Raw genomic sequence first — 8,736 nt, 5'->3', positions numbered from 1 at the left:
TTAACATCAACTAAGAGTATAGGATGACAAAGAGTTATAAGTTGCTTAGGTTTTACATAAAGCTTGATAAAATTAGAAGCTATGTAAAATATACTCCAGATATACTCAGGGTTATTAAGTTAGAGGTTAAAGAAAACTAAACATTACTCTTTATTTTGGTGTTTTAAATCAGGGCCCATGCATTTTAAAGGTTTGCTGAGGTGGTAAATGTATTTTTATGGGTTTATTTAGAATGGAATGTTTCATATTGGGTCATTAACCCAAAAACAGCTGTTGTAAGAGGGTTGCGAAGCCCAGAGGAACAATTATTATTATTTTCAGTGGTATTTGTCATGGCAGTGATATAAGCCCTAAAGATAGAACATGATTTTTGGTGCTGTTGAAGTAAATTCAAGAGTAATCAGATTATAGCTGATGTAATTTAGATGTTTGGAGGTGGGGAATTTTCTGATAGCAAAATCTATTATATATGTAGCTCCCAAAATGAAAGCCTCTCTCCACAGATGACCTTCGCCAAGGGAAACATTTTCGATGTCGTCATACTGACAACTTGTAACTTATAAACTTATTTTCCTGGAAGGTTTTGGTTTGAAGATGACTTTGGATTTTGAATCTGGCTTGAAATAAAAGTGAGGGTTGGGGAAAATAAAGGCCTTTTTCTCTATACTTTAACACCTTTCGGTTTAAATTGACCTCCACATCACTTGACAATAGCTTCCATTTTCCATTTGTTACTCATTTCATGCGTCATAAGCATCATTATAGACACTTTGTAGTTTCTCACATGTACTGACAGAAAAGAGAACTAAAGCCTGGAAGAGTAACTTATGCAAAATTAGTGACACGGTTAATAAATCATAAGACCAGAATTAAATTCTAGATATGAGTCAAGGGTTGATGCTTTCAGCCCCTATGCTGTGATCCCTGTTTGTATCCCAACTACATACAAATGAGTCATTCTCCAGAGCTTGCTGGTGAGCTGTTTTGTGGCTTTTCATTTTAGTGCCCCCACAGCACCAAATAAGTATCTAAATGTTTCTTAAATCCAGTTTTCCAGAGCTACTAATTCCTCATCTCTACTAGGGAAAGAATGAAGGTTTAAACTACAACTACTCAGGTTTCCAAAAAGGAGGAAGTACTTAAGCTCTTGAATTATTTCAGAAGCCTTGAAATAATCACCCTTCAGATGGCACTGGGTTATAATTCCTTTCCTCCTCTTGATTTCTTCCCTCATTTCTGCAACAAAACAAAGAGGTAGCCTCTCTGTGTTCCTGATATAATTCCAGTAGGAATCTTTACTTATAATGATGTTATATTTTATTAATACTGGAAGTCTTTTGCAAACATAATGCAGTCCATTTGGTTAACTTTGTGTGGAACTTCTAAAACTCGACCTCTTGCAAAGTGGTCTGAGTATTTTCTTTCTCTTTTTGAGGGCATCTTGAAACAACTTACAATGATAGGTACAAATAGATAGAAGGACTAAACCTTATTAGTGACTTATTACCTGACTGAATATACAGTGTGTAGGTTTAAAGCAGGTGCTAAGTTCTTGCTTTGAAAGCAAGAAGTGACTGAGAGTGGTGGCTCACACTTGTAATCCCAGCACTTTGGGAGGCTGAGGTGGGTGGATCATCTGAGGTCAGGATTTTGAGACCAGCCAGGCAAACATGGTGAAACTCCACCTATACTAAAAATACAAAAATTAGTTGGAAGTGTTACACACACCTGTAGTCCCAGCTACTCAGGAGCCTGAGGCAGAAGAATCACTTGAACCTGGGAGGTGGATGTTGCAGTGAGCCGAAATTGCACCATTGCACTCCAGCTTGGGCCCCAGAGCAAGAGTCAGTCTCAAAAAAAAGAAAGAAAAAAGAAAGCAAGCAAGAAGCATTTTGTTTTACACAGAGAAAATGGCTCCTCTGTTGTAGTCCATGTTCTTCTCCAACATCTGAGCAATTCCTGTGGCATTAACCAATCTTTCCCTCAAAGTTGTCAGGAAATATTATTTTATGTTCCTTTACTGGAACTGTATGTTTTTCAGAACATTATCTTCAATATTCAACATGTATAAAAATCTTCTAATAAATGCTACATATCAGTTTAGATAGCTATCTACCCCCCATTTTAAAAATAAAATTTGTCTGTGCAGCTTTTCCCATTATCCACCACAACTACTTCAAACATGCTCTCTTTTTATATTTCAGATACTTCCACTTCCTGTCTGGTTCTCTTCGATACCAGCCTCTCTGACATCACTGGGGAAATGCCAGCCTATGGAAGACAACCTCTGAGTCTCCTGGTGCCAAAACCAAGAACTTACTTGCATCTACATGTAAATCAGATTTTCCCTTGGGCAGCATGGAGCAAATCCCACTGTGAAAAGGGTTCCTCCATCTTTCTCTTTGTCAGGTAAAAAACACTTAACTCTCTTCTGCATATTTAACTTCTCTCTGTCCACTCATGCCTTGCTTCATTTATACATGCTCAAGTCTTTCTCATCTAAGGCATGAAACAAAGCAGCCTACAAAACAAACATCAAATTAAGTTAATACACCTGTGCTTGCATCTGGCCGATCCCTGGAACTTGTGTTTGCATTATCATTCTTCAGCTCCCAGAAATCAGTCCTGTGTTCCTACAAACGGTCTCTTAACAGCTCTCCATGATCAACATGTTGCCAGATTTAGTGCTGTTAAGTGCTCCTTTGGTGTCAGATAAAAAATGAGATAGTTGCACTTCGGGAGGCTGAGGCCAGCGGATTACCTGAGGTCAGGAGTTCGAGACCAGTCTGGCCAACATGGTGAAACCCTGTCTCTACTAAAAATACAAAAATTAGCTAGGCATGATGGTGGGCACTTGTAGTTCCAGGTACTCAGGAGGCTGAGGCAGGAGAATAGCTTGAATCCGGGAAGTGGAGGTTGCACTGAGCTGAGATTGCACCATTGCACTCTAGCCTGAGCGACAGAGCGAAACTCTGTCTCAAAAAAAAAAAAAAAAAGTTGTACTAAATTTAGGGATTTTTTTTCCCCATCCTATCATTCTGGTTATTTGTTCTGTTTCCTGAGAAATCTCCATGCTTCTATTTTCTGTTCTAAATCAGCATTGGAGTTTCTCCTGATAAAAGAAAAACTGCAGCTGAATTAAATTTAAAGGAGTTTAATTGAGCAATGAACGATTCGTGAATCAGGCAGCCCACAGCAGATTCACAGCAGATTCACAGAGACTTCAGCACAGCCATGTGGTGGAAGAAGAATTACAGACAAAAAAAGGGAAATGACGTATAGGAATTGGAAGTGAGGTACAGAACAGCTGGATTGGTTACAGGTTGGCATTTGCCTTATTTGAACACAGTTTGAACACTCAGCAGTGTATGAATGGTTGAAATATCGCCACTGGGATTGGCCAAGTCTCAGCTATTGCTACACACACATACTCCTAAATTAGGTTTTCAATCTTATCTACCTATTAAGCTAGGTTGCAGTTCCTCCAAAAGGACTCAACTACAGAAGTACGGAGTCCTTCTCAGGCCATATTTAGTTCACTTCAACACTTCCTATGGAATATTTTAGAAATGTAGTGCTTTTAGTTGTTGCAACATTTGAGGTGTTGGGCTATCAGCTTTATTAACAAGAATGGGTCAGAGATATGAAACATCTTTCAAAACCCTTGTAGAGACTGGTACAGTGAAGAACTTGCCCAGGTTTCATGTAACTTTCAAATGTCCTGCCTGATATACACGTAAGTGACAGGGAAAGGGATGCTGAACCTAATTATAAATAAGTGACCTTTTTGTTTTAAATATAAACAAAGCATTTTTTTTGTTTTGCTTGTGTCATTTTCATATGCCCTGAAATTCCAGGATTGAAACAACTGTGGTACTTGACGAAGAGTGTATATGGTATAATTAAGAAGTTTACTCAAGAATTTCTTACCATTTTGAAAAGTTATGTCCCCAGAGGCGATGTTCCTTGTGGAATCAAAATCATTTATAAACCATGATTTATTAAGTCTGTAGATGCCGTGCTCACCATGTCCTATGTAGAGAATAAATATTATTCAGTATTATTTTCTTAAAAATGTGCATTTGCATACTGAAGCATTATAAAGCACCTCTTTGTTATTTCTTCTCTATAGTTATGGTATTGCATTATTTTCTCCATTTATGTAACTAGGTAGGTTTTAATATCTATGTGTTTCATTTGCAGATACTAAGTGAATATGACCAAAATTCATAATGCTTAAGCTTTCAGTTAGGGCCAATTTTGTCTTCTCATGGTTATTTGAACCCTGAAAATGTCCAGTTACTATTTATTCATTAAGGGCTTGAGCATATTAGTATCTACATGGCAGACCTCTCTGCTGGTGTCTGGGCCTTTTATTTATCTGCCCCATGGCCATAACACTTAGATGTCTGTTAAGCCCTACAAAGTTGACTGATACCTGGGCTGAACAGATTCATTATACCACAGATGGGCTCCTTTTCCCCTATTCCAACCTTAGTGGGCAAGAGTCATGGGCTCTGGTGCCAACATCCAATTAAATGATACTTCCTCATCCTCACTCACCACCCTGGGCCAACTCATTGACACCTCTCACTTGGATAGATGCCTCCTGACTTGTCACTTAATCTCCTGTCTTACTCCTTCCTTTTTATATTTTCTACTCTGCTGAGATTAAAATTTGATCATGTTACCAACCAGGTTATAATCTTTCATAGGTTTCCAAGTGTCCTGCTTTAAGGTTAAATTGCTGTATATGGTTCATAAGGCCATGTACAATTTGACCCGTGCCTACCCTCCCATCCTCACTTCCAGTTATTAACCTTCTCACACTCTATGCTCTAAGTTGGTTGGATTCCTTTCAGTTTATTAACATGATATTTTCTTTCTTGCCTCTTGCTATTCTCCTGTATAGAATATACTAGCCTGACTGATCACTAAGCTCACCCTCACTCATTCTTTAAGTATCATCTTAATCCATACTTTTTCTAAAGTGCTTCTTCCTTACCCCTTGAGTTACTTATGACCTCCCTTGACAACTTATACTTTTCAATTTTCATGCTTCTTTGCTTGTATAATTATCTGCTGTTGCCATTCAATGATGAGCTCTAAAGAAACTTTGCATGTCTTTTAAAATGAATTTTACCTTCAAATGTTAGCACAGGAGGTACTCTGTAAATGTTTGAGCAATAAATAAATACATAACAAATAATAAAGCATTTAAAAATACTTCAATATCTATGATACATAACCAAGATGAGTTTAATCAAGCAATCGTTATGTACAACGTGAGATGTGTTTTACATTTTTTATTTCATTAAAACATTCTGCTCATGACCAGCTAATGGGCTGCCACCTGTAGTTTCAAAAACACTGTTATGACTGCTCTGTTGATGTGAAAATCATTTCTAATTGATGATATTTTTAGTAATTGCATTCATTAGGAGATGGTCACATTCTTTTTGACTTTTTTCTCTAAATATTAAAATCACAGTGGAGCTCTGTGATATTTATAACCTATAGATAGCTGGACTTTTCAGCTTTAAGTTATGGACATAATAACTTAAAAAATCTTGTGCAGTGTTTGTAGGGGTGTGTGTTTCATGTGTAATTTACATTTGTGTTATAAATATTGGGGCACTGAAACTCAGGTACCCTAACCAGCATGGTAGACTCACAGTTTTGGAACAGAACTGAAAAGCCATCTAATGCTTTATGTGATCCCATTTCTGAAGGTCTATGCAATTCTTTATAATATTTTATGTGTTCCTTGGAAAGAACCACTGTTAGAAAGATTTTCTTCTGTCAAATGTAGTGCATAAATTCAGCCATTTTAATGAGGCGCATACAGTGTGCTGGGCACTGTGTGTGGCCCTGGTGATGGAACAGTGCGGAATGTGGTCATGGTTCCATTACCACAGAGCGTTGGAAAGTTACCTCTTCCTATTGCTTCACTCTCATTGCTTCCTTTACCTTCTTTATAATCTGAAACTTGGTTCTTCCCCAGCCTTTAAATAACGGACGCTTGTTTTCACATGAAGTGCTCTTGATAACAGTAGGAGGCGGTATCAACAGTCTTTTTCTTGCTCTTCGCGTGTCTTCCAAGTGATTCCATGTCCATGTTCTCCCAAATCCAACTGTGCTAAAGTCCGCCATTTGGTGATACAGGATTTTCATGTCATCATTTCTACTCATTCTGCCCTCTCTTGAACCTCACTGTTTCTTTCATTCATCATAGTCTTTGACACTTGATATGTCAGGGTCTCCCTTACTCTAGCTCTCTGGCTCTTGCCCAGGGCACTTCAGTATCCCGAAGTTTGTTCACCTGCAGGCCTGCTTTATCCAGTGTCTTGATTTGCCTCAATCTTAATATTATCTTATTTTTACTTCAGCAACCAAGTACATTGAACATATATTTTATGGTTCGCTTTAATTATTTGGGAGATTAGATTTTAAATTCCACAGATTTCTGTTCTTCAAATCCTTGTTACTACAATACTACCTCTTAGTCCAAGGCAAAAAGTTTACCTTTATAAAAAACCCGTCTCTGCTTCTCCTCTGGCTACAAGCCTTCTGATGGGCTGAGGCTTTCATGGGGCCAAATGGAAAAGCCCACTTGGAGTCTCTGTACTTCCTTCTCAGACTGCATGCTGAGTCACAGGATGGACCAGATGTGTTGGTGTGAGATGAAGTCAGGCTGGGAGACAAGATGGCAGGCTGAGAACTGGGGCTGGCCCTTCCTGTGCTGTTCCTTCCGGTATGGTCCTCCAGCCCTTCTGGATTGTGATAAAGGTAGGTTAATCAAGAGATGAGTAGTAGACATATTTTATATAACAATTTGCTAGGTTTCATTATAATTTTTAAATGTGTAGGTATCTAGTGTGGGGATCATCATGTATACTCTGGCCCTAGGCCTCACAAAGGCTAAGGCAGGGCTGGCCTCAATACATACATTTCACCCACACTCTGATCTCTGGTCCCTTGGCTTCTTCCATTTCATTAACGTCTGTCAGTTTTTCTTAATGCCTAATAATTTCAACTCATTTTTGTGTGAACTCAATTCTGGTTTTTTTTTTTTTTTTTTTGAGATGGAGTCTCTTTCTGTCACCCAGGCTGGAGTGCAGTGGCGCGATCTTGACTCACTGCAAGCTCTACCTCCCAGGTTCACGCCATTCTCCTGCCTCAGCCTCCTGAGTAGCTGGGACTACAGGCGCCTGCCACCATGCCTGGCTAATTTTTTGCATTTTTAGTAGAGATGGGGTTTCACCGTGTTAGCCAGGATGGTCTCGATCTCCTGACCTCGTGATCCACGCACCTCGGCCTCCCAAAGTGCTGGGATTACAGGCATGAGCCACCACACCTAGCCTCAATTCTTTACCTCCTTTTCGATTTGAACTCTCTGTTATACAAAGCCTGAACTACAAGTTGATTTTACGATCTGCCTTCTTGGCTTTCATATTCTGTCTTCTAAATCATGCTGGATAATAATTGACATTGTACGTTACTGACTCCAAACTGGTGTGACATTTAGATGACAGTCTAAGTCCACTTTGTATTAGCTGAAAGTTAAAACTTTTTCCCATTCGTATGAGCAGGATATCAAATTTTTATTAAAACAACATATTAGATGACCCATAAATCATTATATGTTTTTATTTTTTTATTTGTTAGATTTGGTAGATTTATTGTAAAAAATGGTCTCAATTTTCTAGTTCTTCTATATCCATGCCACATAAAACATGACTTTGCAGCTCCCTCCATTGGGAGATAATATTAACTTCCCCATGTCTTGAATTTTGGCTATCTTAGTGATTTTCTTTGGCCCATGGAATGTGGTAGCAGTGATTAAACCTAAGACTGTAATAGCTGTGTGCACTCCTGCTCTTTCATTGAATCCCTGCCACCACCATAAGGACAAGTCCTGAGTTAGCCTACTGAAGGATGAGAGACTACATGAAGGAGAACTGAGTCACTCCAACTTAAGGCCAAACTACAGCAGCATGCTACAGCCTGTCTGTTGTGTGCAGAATCATGGGCAAGGTCAGTCAACATCAAGTGAGCCAAGAAAGTCACCCAGCAAACTTGTAGATTGGGTAGCAAAAAATAAATATTTATTTTTATTTGTCACAGTTATTTTGTGGTTGCTTTTTAATATCTTACTATTAAGGCCATTAATAATGGTTATCTTATTATGATGGTCAGTTTTATGTGTCATCTTGCAAAACATACATTACCAGTCATTCATTCAAACACTAGTGTAGGTGGTGCTGTGAAGGTATTTTGTAGATGTGAGTAATATTTATAATCAGTTGATTTGAAGTGATTATTTTAGATAACCTGGGTAAACTGAATTCAAGCAGTTGAAGGGCCTTAAGAGCAGAACTGAGGTTTTTCAGGACCAGAAGGAATTCTGTTTGTGGATTTATAGCTTCAACTCCTGCACAAAAGTTTCAGCCTCCACTTTCTGATGGCCATCCCTATGGATTTTGAATTTGCCTAACCAGACTCTCAAATCAGGAAAGACAATTCCTTGCAATAAATTTCTTAATATATACTTCCTGCTGGTTCTGTTTCTCTAGTTGAAACCTGACAAAAAAGTGATACCTTAGACTTAAAAAAAGAAATAGATAACAATAACAATAATAACCATCTGTATTAGTTTATTTCACGCTGCTGATAATGACATACCTGAGACTAGGCAATTTATAAAAGAAAGAGGTTTAAAGGACTTACAGCTCC

At 38.4% G+C, this 8,736-nt stretch overlaps 1 long non-coding RNA gene across 1 annotated transcript; it reads right to left on the bottom strand.

The window, feature by feature from the left end:
• Positions 1-2,324: 2,324 nt before the first annotated feature.
• LOC129052432 (uncharacterized) lies at positions 2,325-5,870 on the bottom strand. Its single transcript, XR_008517462.2, has 3 exons — positions 5,676-5,870; positions 3,931-4,032; positions 2,325-2,521 (listed from the first exon to the last, which is right to left on the bottom strand). It is a non-coding gene; the product is annotated as an uncharacterized LOC129052432 (long non-coding RNA).
• Between the last annotated feature and the right edge of the window lie 2,866 nt (positions 5,871-8,736).

This window comes from Pongo abelii, chromosome 22 (assembly GCF_028885655.2).
Source record: "Pongo abelii isolate AG06213 chromosome 22, NHGRI_mPonAbe1-v2.0_pri, whole genome shotgun sequence".
Taxonomy (NCBI): domain Eukaryota; kingdom Metazoa; phylum Chordata; class Mammalia; order Primates; family Hominidae; genus Pongo; species Pongo abelii.
Note: the sequence above shows the minus strand (reverse complement) of the source record. Positions and strands in the feature narration are given on the sequence as shown.